Genomic DNA, 10,667 nt, shown 5'->3' on the forward strand with positions numbered 1-10,667 from the left:
TTTGTCAATGTTGTATATGGGTTTAGTTGGTGGATTAATGGAAAAGAGTGGTATATCCATTTGTGAGTCAGAAATATCATGTTAACCAATTGGTGCCACCATTATTTTTATATGGTTTTATATGGTTATTTTTCTTTATATTATAATAATTTAACATAACGTGTATTCCCAATTTTCTTTCTTCAACATTCTGTAGTTTGGATAAAGTTCAATCTAGACAAATTTGTAAATTTAAATGTAAATGTATATATCCGAGGGTTTATTATTTTGATGTTCAAGAAGTCTAAAATTAATTAATTAACGCATTGTAATAAAATAAATAGTAAACAAGAAAGCATTACATATACAGTAATAGTGAATAAGTTTATAAGATTGATAAAACATTTCAAATCTAGTAACATTTAAAAATGAAGATTGACTGACAAAATTATCTTAAATTGAATCTCATGGAGTAACATAATTTAATGAATTTTCTCCATGTTAAAAAATTGTTTATGTGTAAGATTTTTTAATTTTTGTGGTAATTAGATTATTTTGTAAAACTTAAAGGTCTTCTAAAATTACTCTAGATGCTTTTGTACTAAAATTTCATGTGTGAGCGAACTTTGAATACTGTAAGTTAAAACAAATTTTTATATTAGAATTAATTTTGTAACAAGAAAAGAATTAGGTGATAAATTTAGGTTCTTTTGAAGGATTAAATAAACGTTTAGGTATTTTTTTGTAATAGTTCGATTTTTTTTAATTTCTAGGAAATCAAAATCTTAGAATCTGCTATTTTATTATCAATATAGTTTTAAAAACGTGATTAGTTACTGCATAATTTCTTTTTCTCAGTGGTGATAAAATTATATAGACAAAATATGTTATCTTTTGGCAAAAGAGTGATTCTTTGTTTGCATCATTAGTCATCATTTACAAATGCTTGACAACTGAACTTTCTTATAATGTTCCTTTTCAAGGTCCGGAGTAAGTTTTAATAAGGTTGATTGTGAGGTATGTACTGGTAACTTTGACAAGGGGCATAAGGTTTCTAATATTCTACGAAGGATTTCTATCTTATGTCCAGTCTCAGTGGATTATGCCATTCCTAGAATCTTATTGTAATAAATTATTACAACCAAGTTGTTCAAGTGGAGCACTGGTGTTGCATTGTTGCAGGTCTGAAGCAACTTATGTATTCAAAATTCAGAGGGCTTATTGATCAAAAGAAAAGATTTGTTAACTTTTCTTTCTTTAGCTCAGCTGGAACTTTTGATCTCTTGAAGACTTTGGATAAAAGGCTTTTCTCAAGGATGCTTTCAAATAAAGTTAAGAGCCATGTTCTTGTTTTAAAGATGAGCGCTAATAAATTTTGGTAAAAAAGCTATGTAAACTGATAGACGTTATTTTCTTTTACAAGTTATACACAAAATCAAAACAAAAATAAATAACTGATTTTATTTGTATATTTCTTTTTATTTTGGAAAGGAATGTGGCCTTTACGTACATTTATGTGCTGTTCGTAATATCTGAGATTCTTTAACAATTACAATAGTAATTTGATGCCTACAGATTCATCAAAATAACCTTTGAAGGAAAAATAATTGTCTTTACTTAGCTACGTCTATACTGCTTAAAGATGTAATGACTTGAAAGTCGAAATTGGGACAAAAAGAACTGTATCGTAGTTGAGGAGCGATCTCTCAAGCAATGAGATACAATGAGGTGTCAGTAGAGAGACTCCACATTATTTTAAGAAGTTGTATTTGGTGTTCTAAAGGGAAATAAGTATTGTTTATTCAACTCAATTAAGTTGAACTTAAATATTTCAAATATATACTTTATAACATAATTTGTTTGCTTTAGAGAGAGTTGATTTTGGTACGATATACGTGTTAAGTAAACTTGCTAAAGGTATAACATGAAATATACGCTACATTAGAAAACTGAAGTAATTATTTTTTAGAGCATACAAATTATTGAATGAATCTGTCTGGTTTTAGAATGTAAGTAGAATATAATTTTAGCCATAGCTAGTATGTTTTTGCTAGTTGTCTTATAATAATGTTTGCTAACCTAAAACTATCCCGAATCATATGTTTCTTCCAATATACAATAAAAATATGTTATAATAGAGTTGTTATTACTTCCTACAATTGCTCCAAGACTCTTCAGTATCAATGGATATTTCAAGTTTTTTCTTACCTTAACACACTGATTGTGGTGGACGCTTTAGAGTGTGGTGCTAGATGAAACTACTCAAAATCACTTAATATAAATCAGCAGAAAAGGTTCTTAAACCCTCTAACATACATTCTAATTTTGTATGCGTTCAATTTGTATTTAGTTGTGCTATCAAATATAATGCAATAACTTCTCTGTAAATATACAAAATGTTTATGAACTCTCCGGACACCTTCTGGGGATTTGTTCTTCGTTTCAGTGCAAACAAAACATGTAACATAGACATGGGTCAGAAATGTTTAGTTTACTATCTGTCTTTGTACTTATTAGATTTTAAAAGCTAACAGTAATGATAAAAAAAATCAAATTTGGCACATTGTTCTTGCAGTCTTAAATCAAAATAAAAATTAATATGAGATTATCATAGAAGTTGACAGACTGTTGAAATCTTAAATTAATTAATAAATTAAATAATAATAAGATTATGAAAGTTTATAAGATTTTAAGAGTAGTTAAAGAAGCCTTATTTTAAGTACAAACATTTTGACACCAAGATCATGAAAATTGGTCGTTAAACAATGTTGATATAAGCTTATAAGTGTACAATGAATGCATGGTTAAGCATGTAAACACTGAACATTCTATTACAAATCCTGAAAGGAAATTTACTACTGAGTTTTATGTTCGTTAAAAATGTTTACAGCGAGTTTTTCTTTATCGAGATAATCATATTACGTAATCCATTCAGCTCTCAAAATGTTTTACAAATTTATTGGTTTTAAAAAGTAAAATTCTTGACTATAATTATAAAGTAAAGAATATAACAAAACAAAGGGCAAATACAAATTGTAATCTGAATGTTACATATTGAAACAGTGCATGCAGAAGCAAAACACCACAGTAGGGTCAGCCTATAGTGACAGGGGTAGGAGGGCGGTGAGACCGTCCAGGAGCATGGCAAGAGGCGAGAGGACCCAGACCGAAGTAGCGCAGGATTAGCATTGTGACGAGCATCGTGTACACCATGATGCAGATGAAGCCGAACGTTGACATGCAGAAAAGCATCAAGAGTGTGTACACGAACACATAGCCTGCGGCGTACACCCACATCTCTCCTCGGTATTCTTCAGGCATGAAGTTGATGGCTCGGTTTGTAAACTCCAACATCCTGTTCTTTAACTGAATACAACATTTTATTACATTTTTGGAGTGATATGCACTACTAAAAATACAACTTTTTATGTGATTACCTTTTCAATAGTAAATATGTGAAGGAAACAGGATTTTTCCGGACATTTGCCATCGTTAAGTGAAAGAAAAAATCAGTAACACTACGTTTCAAGATCTGCAATCTGATCTCTTCTTCAGGTAAATAAATAACCTAACACATAATTACAAAGTAGGTTAAAATAAACAAATTATACCATACTGTTGTGACACGCCTGTCAGGAATCACAACCACCATGTTGAGTGTCAACTTCACTAACTCTAAAACATGCACTTAATGGAAAAAAACTAAACACAACACTAATAATTATTAAAACTGAACTACAGAATATAGGTCACAATATAGTTTACTCTGTTCCAAAGCATATTGAAAGAATGTATTTAATATTATTTTATTTTAGTTTGAGCAATATTCAAAATTATACCTAAATTTAAAACTTTAAGATACATTAGAAAAGAGTATATTTCTTTTTAAAAAAGAAACACAATTAAAAAGACTACTAAAATTACAATTCTTTATATAATAAACATTTCAGAAGTAAATATGATTATGTATTAACAGTTTTGATTACTATGTATTATCATTAATAGTTCTTGAGATATGTGTGGTAAAGTATCGCCGTATATAAAAACTACGCAGGATCACCAGTAAACGTTTAAATGCTTAATGGTTGAGTTGGAGAATCTCATGTTTATCTGTAATCCCTTTTTTTACTAGGCACATGGTGGATTTGGAAAAACATCAGCTTGTAGCTCTTTCTTGTTAGTCTTGGTAGGATATGAAATATTTGAACTGGATGAAAGATTGTGCAAATACTATTATTACTCAGTAAATGAATTAATGAAATGAGTGATAAATACCCAGAAAACTTTTAAATAGAACAAAACAATAATCTATATTTAAAAATATATTAAATCTTATATAATATTTTAATGTTGAGTTTCCTTTTATAGAATGTACATTATCAAAAAACAAGGTAGGAGTTAACCACACTACGTGTTACGTAACTGGTTTCACTGAGATAGCTTGCAAAAGACTAGAAATTCAACAGTATGGTAAATTTTGCGGTGTTGCCTCAAGAAAAAATCCTAATAGAATCCATGTTTTGCCCAAGAAATATAAAAAGTAGCACGCAATTTTACTCTTAATCAACTAATCCACGTCTCCCAACCAATTTAATCTGCTGAATATAATGTACAGCTTTATTAGCTAATCCCGTAGTAAACTTATCCACTAGCTTACCCTATATCCAGGATCGGCTTATTTTTCCAATAAACATAATTTCTTGCAGTTACATAATCTCCAGGACATTAAAAACAGCTGGTTAATTTAACCTTTCGATGAACCAAATATCTATAAGAATTCTATTCCCTAGGAGATTTATCCTCTTTCTAAGGGCTTGCCTTATCACTATCTAGTCCTAAAGAACTTAAAACCCTAGGTAACTTTTTACCATCGCTTAACCGCTAATAAGCTCAATCAATTCCCCCCAGCTAAACGTCAACTTACCTACAATTTTCTTACTGGCAAGTAATTACTGGTACACCTGGAAATTTTATTTCACATGTGGTGGTTGATTCCATAATTGTGACAAGAACAATAGAATTCGCATATTAAAAAATAAAAAAGTAGTAATTAAAGAGTAATAGTTTTTTAACATAGTCAGGAAAAGTGTTATATAATAAAAAACTAAACTTTTGTATACATAAAGACAATGCATTGGTCTTTTAGTTTTCCTCCGGACAGAGATGTTTCTATTGTAAAACACCAAGAACTATTATTATTATTATTATTATTGATAAACAGTTAAATGTTGCGTGTTTTCGCTTGAAATGTACAAATGATCTTGAAATCAATCACGGTACTATTATTAAATATAGGTTATAATTTTATCAATTGTGAAACAATAATCATTAAAAAATGAATAATATTATGAAGTGGATAGCGTTGAGGTTAAGAATTATTTAGTGAAAAATTATTTAATGAAAATAGGATGTGTAAAAATTAAGTATCAAAGATTTTACTATAAAATTTACATTTCATATTTGCTGGAAATTTCCCCAAACTAGCAAAAGGAGAACAAGTGCCGCTACTGAGGGTGTAAGTGATCCACATAAGGTTGCCATTATAATGGGCCTGAGTGGTATACAGCATTGCAGGGGATATAAATCCCGGTAGAGAATTGAATCTCTTTCGACACCTAGTAGCATCGGTCCTCCCTCCTATAGGCTACCACGGTCCGTGTACATATGCCGACACTACACGCTCGCACTCCACCGAGAACTAAACACTTTGTGCTCTTTCTTTCTCAACTGCGGTGCGCTCTGTCTCGTCGTAGATTATGTTGGGAGAGGTTAATTATCATTGCTCCACGACTTTGATTGCACTATTTTACAATGTTTTTATAATTCCCGGCAATCTACATTAAAAGAATGAATTTAGAACGCAATAATAGAAAAGTGCAGATGGCATGAGACTTTAGACGTAGCTACGTTGTAAAACTGTTAAAATATTACATTGTATTCAGAAGTTGATTGTAACTCAAAGTACATAAATCTAATTTTTATGTTACGTAAAGAGTGATGTCCAATTCCGGAAACAGCAAGAGAAAACTTCCATATTTATTAATATACATCGAATTACTAAAAAAATGTAAATTATTCATAAAAACCTTGTAAACAATAGCACACTTTCCATGAAACAACCAAAACAATTTATTGCTATATAGGTTTCCTGTTCACGCAGCGATCATAAATTACTAACGAAATCGACTGCTGAAACAAAATATTTTTCACGCTTTATTGTAAAACAAAATAGGTATTTAAAACTACAAATTTTGATTCCAAATTCCTTTTCCACTTATACAATATTTCATCCTTGTTTTATTAAAAAACACAATTGGTAGGAAAAAACTAAATTTTGATTCCAAATAAATTTTCCATTTATACAAATTAGCGTAGCATTAAATTATCAATAAATTACAAAGTGGTCAACACATAGTCAACAAGTGGTAAGTATGGTCAACACATAGTCAACAAGTGGTAAGTATGGTCAACACATAGTCAACAAGTGGTAAGTATGGTCAACACATAGTCAACAAGTGGTAAGTATGGTCAACACATAGTCAACAAGTGGTAAGTATGGTCAACACATAACAAATCTACACTAACACAATACATCTGTATTATACATGTAAATTGTTATTAGAATACGAATGGATTCTCAAGATACAAAAATAAAAACAGAGTAGTGTGTCTAATAATGTTAAAGTAGTGACATTTTAAAATAGATTATTAGTTTAGACGTTTAATTTTAAAAATATGATGACAGCTACGATGACACTCAGTGTTGACTGTTAATATTTATAACACTAAACTATTTATGAATCTTACAAGACAAATTTCATTATTAGGCCTATAAATCGCTTTGTAAATTCAAGTGCTTGATCTAGTTATAATCAATCCGAAATGAGTTTTTTTAAACATATTCACTTTTAAATATTCAACGTTAGGCTACAGTGTACTTCTATAACATTTAACGGACGCGATCTTGAAACTTATAACATTTTTTTAAGAATGAAGGCGGCTTTAATTGCTTGAAAATTACATAAAATGTATTTCAATAGTGGTAAATTTTGATTCATGTTGTAAAATACCTCCACATACAAATTTGGACGCTAACTTGAAACCTTTCTTGTCTGTGAATACTTAAAGAACTTACCTATGCAATATGCAATCACTATCTCAGTACCGCGTTTAGTTTGAACGGCCGCAACCTTGAAACCTCAAGAGGTAGTATCGCAAAAGTACAGGAATAAAAGCAATTTATAATTAATTATGTAGTACAAAAAAAATTGGTTATACACTGAGATATAGCTAAGTAAAATTTTTTCACAAAAATGAATAGCTGCCGTATTAAAAGGTTTTTTTGTTAAGACTACATAACGAACTTATGAGGGCTTAGTGGGATTTTCGAAATAATAATAGGTCTATATGTTAACCCGGGACCCTAATAACGTCCATATAAAATGTCGTACAATCGGTTGAATAGTTAACGCGTGAAAGCGTAACGAACAAAATCAATTTTTACACTTTTAATATTAGTTATGACTTTAGGGTGTTTCTTACACTATATGTAGAAGAAATAATAGATTATAAGTGCAATTTAAAATTTGTAATAACATACTTCATAAAAGCCATCAATTTCGCCCAATTTTTGGGCGTTTATGTCAATTTTATCCCAAGATCCTAAGCTAGAAATAAATATATTTAGTCGCTGAACCTTCAGCACTCGGCTACCTGAACCTGTGGTAAACTTATTATTTGTTTGCTTATCTAATATACGGGATCGACCTCTTCTAACAAGCACATTATCTTGCGGTCAAATAATCTACGGAACATTCCAAATTGTTTAATTTAACCTTTCGACTAACCAAAAATTTGCAGGGATTCTACCCATAGGAAATTGATCCATTTACCCTTTTTTTAAGGGCTTACCAAATTAACTGGTAATTGTAATTGTAAAGAACTGAAAACCCAAGGTAACTTTTTACCATCACTAAACCTCGGATGTTTTGTAGTTTCCCCAGGCTAAACGTCCACTTACAAAAAGAATTACTTCCTGGCAATTAATTACCGGAACACCTGAACATTTGATTTCGTGTGCGGTGGTTAGTTTTCATGGTTGTGGCATGAACAATTGAATTCGCATAGTAAAAAAAAATAGTAATCTAAGAGTATTAATTTTTTAACATAATCAGGAAAATGTGGTCATATAATAAAGTACTGAATTTTTGTATAACATAAAAGACAATGCAGTGGTCTATTAGTTTACCTCCAAAAGGGAGGGTTATCTATTGTAAAATACAAAGAACTATTATTATTATTGAACAACAGTTAAATGTTGCGTGTGTTTTTGCTCTAAAAGTACAAATGATCATGGAATCAATAACAATTAATTATATTATTGTATAACGGTTATAATTGTATCAATAATGAAAAACTAACAAATTAAAAAAAATGAATAATACTACTAAGTGGATAGCGTAGAAGTTAAGAATTATTTAGTCAAAAATTATTTAATGAAAATAAGATGTGTGAAAATTAAGTATCAAAGTTTTACTATAAATATTACATTGCATATTTGCTGGAAATTTCCCCAAAACTAGCAAAAGGAGAACAAGTGCCGCTACTGAGAGTGTAAGTAATCCACATAAGTTACCATATAATGGGCCTAAGTGGTGACAGACATGTAGGGGATTTGACTCCCGGTAGAGCAATGAATCTCTTTCGACATCTAGTAGCATCGGTCCTCCCCCTACAAGCTACCGCGGTCTGTGTATATATGGCAACACTATACGCTCGCACTCCACCGAGAACTGAATACTTTGTGCTCTTCCCTTCTTAACTGTGGAGCGCTCTGTCTCGCCGTAGAGGTCAGATTATGTTGGGGGAGATTAATTACCACTGCTCCACGTGTTTTATTGCATTATTTTACAACGTTTTGTATAATTCTCGGCATCTACATTAGAAGAATGAATTTAGAACACAATAATAGAAAAGTGCTGATCGCATGAGACATTAGACGAAGCTGCGTTGTAAAACTCTTAATCGTAGAATATTAGATTGCACTGTTGAACATTTGCTAACGCGTTAAAGTATTTCCCCCCTAGTTTTATTAAAAAAACACAACAGGTAGGGAACACTATAAATTTTGATTCCTTATACCTTCTCCACTTATACAAATACAAATTACCGTGGCATTAAAATTTCGAGTAGATTACAAAGTGTATGGTCAACTCACAACAAATCAAAACTAACACAATAAAATCTGTATTATACTATAGCCTACATATAAATTGTTATTAGAATACAAATGGAGTCTCAAGATACAAAAATAAAAACAGAGTAGTGTGTCTAATAATGTTAAAGTAGTGACATTTTAAAATAGATTATTAGTTTAGACGTTTAATTTTAAAAATATGATGACAGCTACGATGACACTCAGTGTTGACTGTTAATATTTATAACACTAAATGTTTTACGAATCTTGCAAGACAAATTTCATTATTAGGCCTATAAATCGCTTTGTAAATTCATGTGCTTGATCTAGTTATAATCAATCCGAAATGAGTTTTTTTTAACATATTCACTTTTAAATATTCAACGTTAGCTAGCTACAGTGTACTTCTATAACATTTAACGGACGCGATCTTGAAACTTATAACATTTTTTTAAGAATGAAGGCGGCTTTAATTGCTTGAAAATTACATGAAATGTATTTCAATAGTGGTAAATTTTGATTCACGTTGTAAAATACCTCCACATACAAATTTGGACGCTAACTTGAAACCTTTCTTGTCTGTGAATACTTAAAGAACTTACCTATTCAATATGCAATCACTATCTCAGTACTGCGTTTAGTTTGGACGGCCGCAACCTTGAAACCTCAAGAGGTAGTATCGCAAAAGAACAGGTATAAAAGCAATTTATAATTAATTAAGTAGTACAAAAAAAAATTGGTTATACACTGAGAAATAGCAAGTAACATTTTTTCACAAAAATGAATAGCTGCCGTATTTAAAGGTTTTTTTGAAGACTACATAACGAACTTATGAGGGCTTAGTGGGATTTTCGAAATAATAATAGGTCTATATGTTAACCCGGGACCCTAATAACGTCCATGTAAAATTTCGTACAATCGGTGGAATAGTTTACGCGTGAAAGAGTGACGAACAAAATGAATTTTCACATTTTTAATATTAGTTATGACTTTAGAGTGTTTCTTACACTATATGTAGAAGAAATAAGATATTATAAGTGCAATTTAAAAAATTTGTAATAACATACTTCATAAAAGCCATCAATTTCGCCCAATTATTGGGCGTTTATGTCAATTTTATCCCAAGATCCTAAGCTAGAAATAAACATATTTAGTCGCTGAACCTTCAGCACTCGGCTACCTAAACCTGTGGTAAACTTATTCATTTGCTTAATCTAATATACAGGATCGACCTCTTCTAACAAGCACATTACTTGTGGTCAAATAATCTACGGACAATTCCAAATTGTTTAATTTAAACCTTTCGACGAACCAAAAATTTGCAGGGATTCTACCCATAGGAAATTGATCCATTTACCCTCTTTTTAAGGGCTTACCAGATTAACAGGTAATTGTAATTGTAATTGTAAAGAACTGAAAACCCAAGGTAACTTTTTACCATTACTAAACCTCGGATGTGTTGTAGTTTCCCCAGGCTAAACGTCTACTTATA

Source organism: Homalodisca vitripennis, chromosome 5 (genome assembly GCF_021130785.1).
Source record: "Homalodisca vitripennis isolate AUS2020 chromosome 5, UT_GWSS_2.1, whole genome shotgun sequence".
NCBI lineage: Eukaryota > Metazoa > Arthropoda > Insecta > Hemiptera > Cicadellidae > Homalodisca > Homalodisca vitripennis.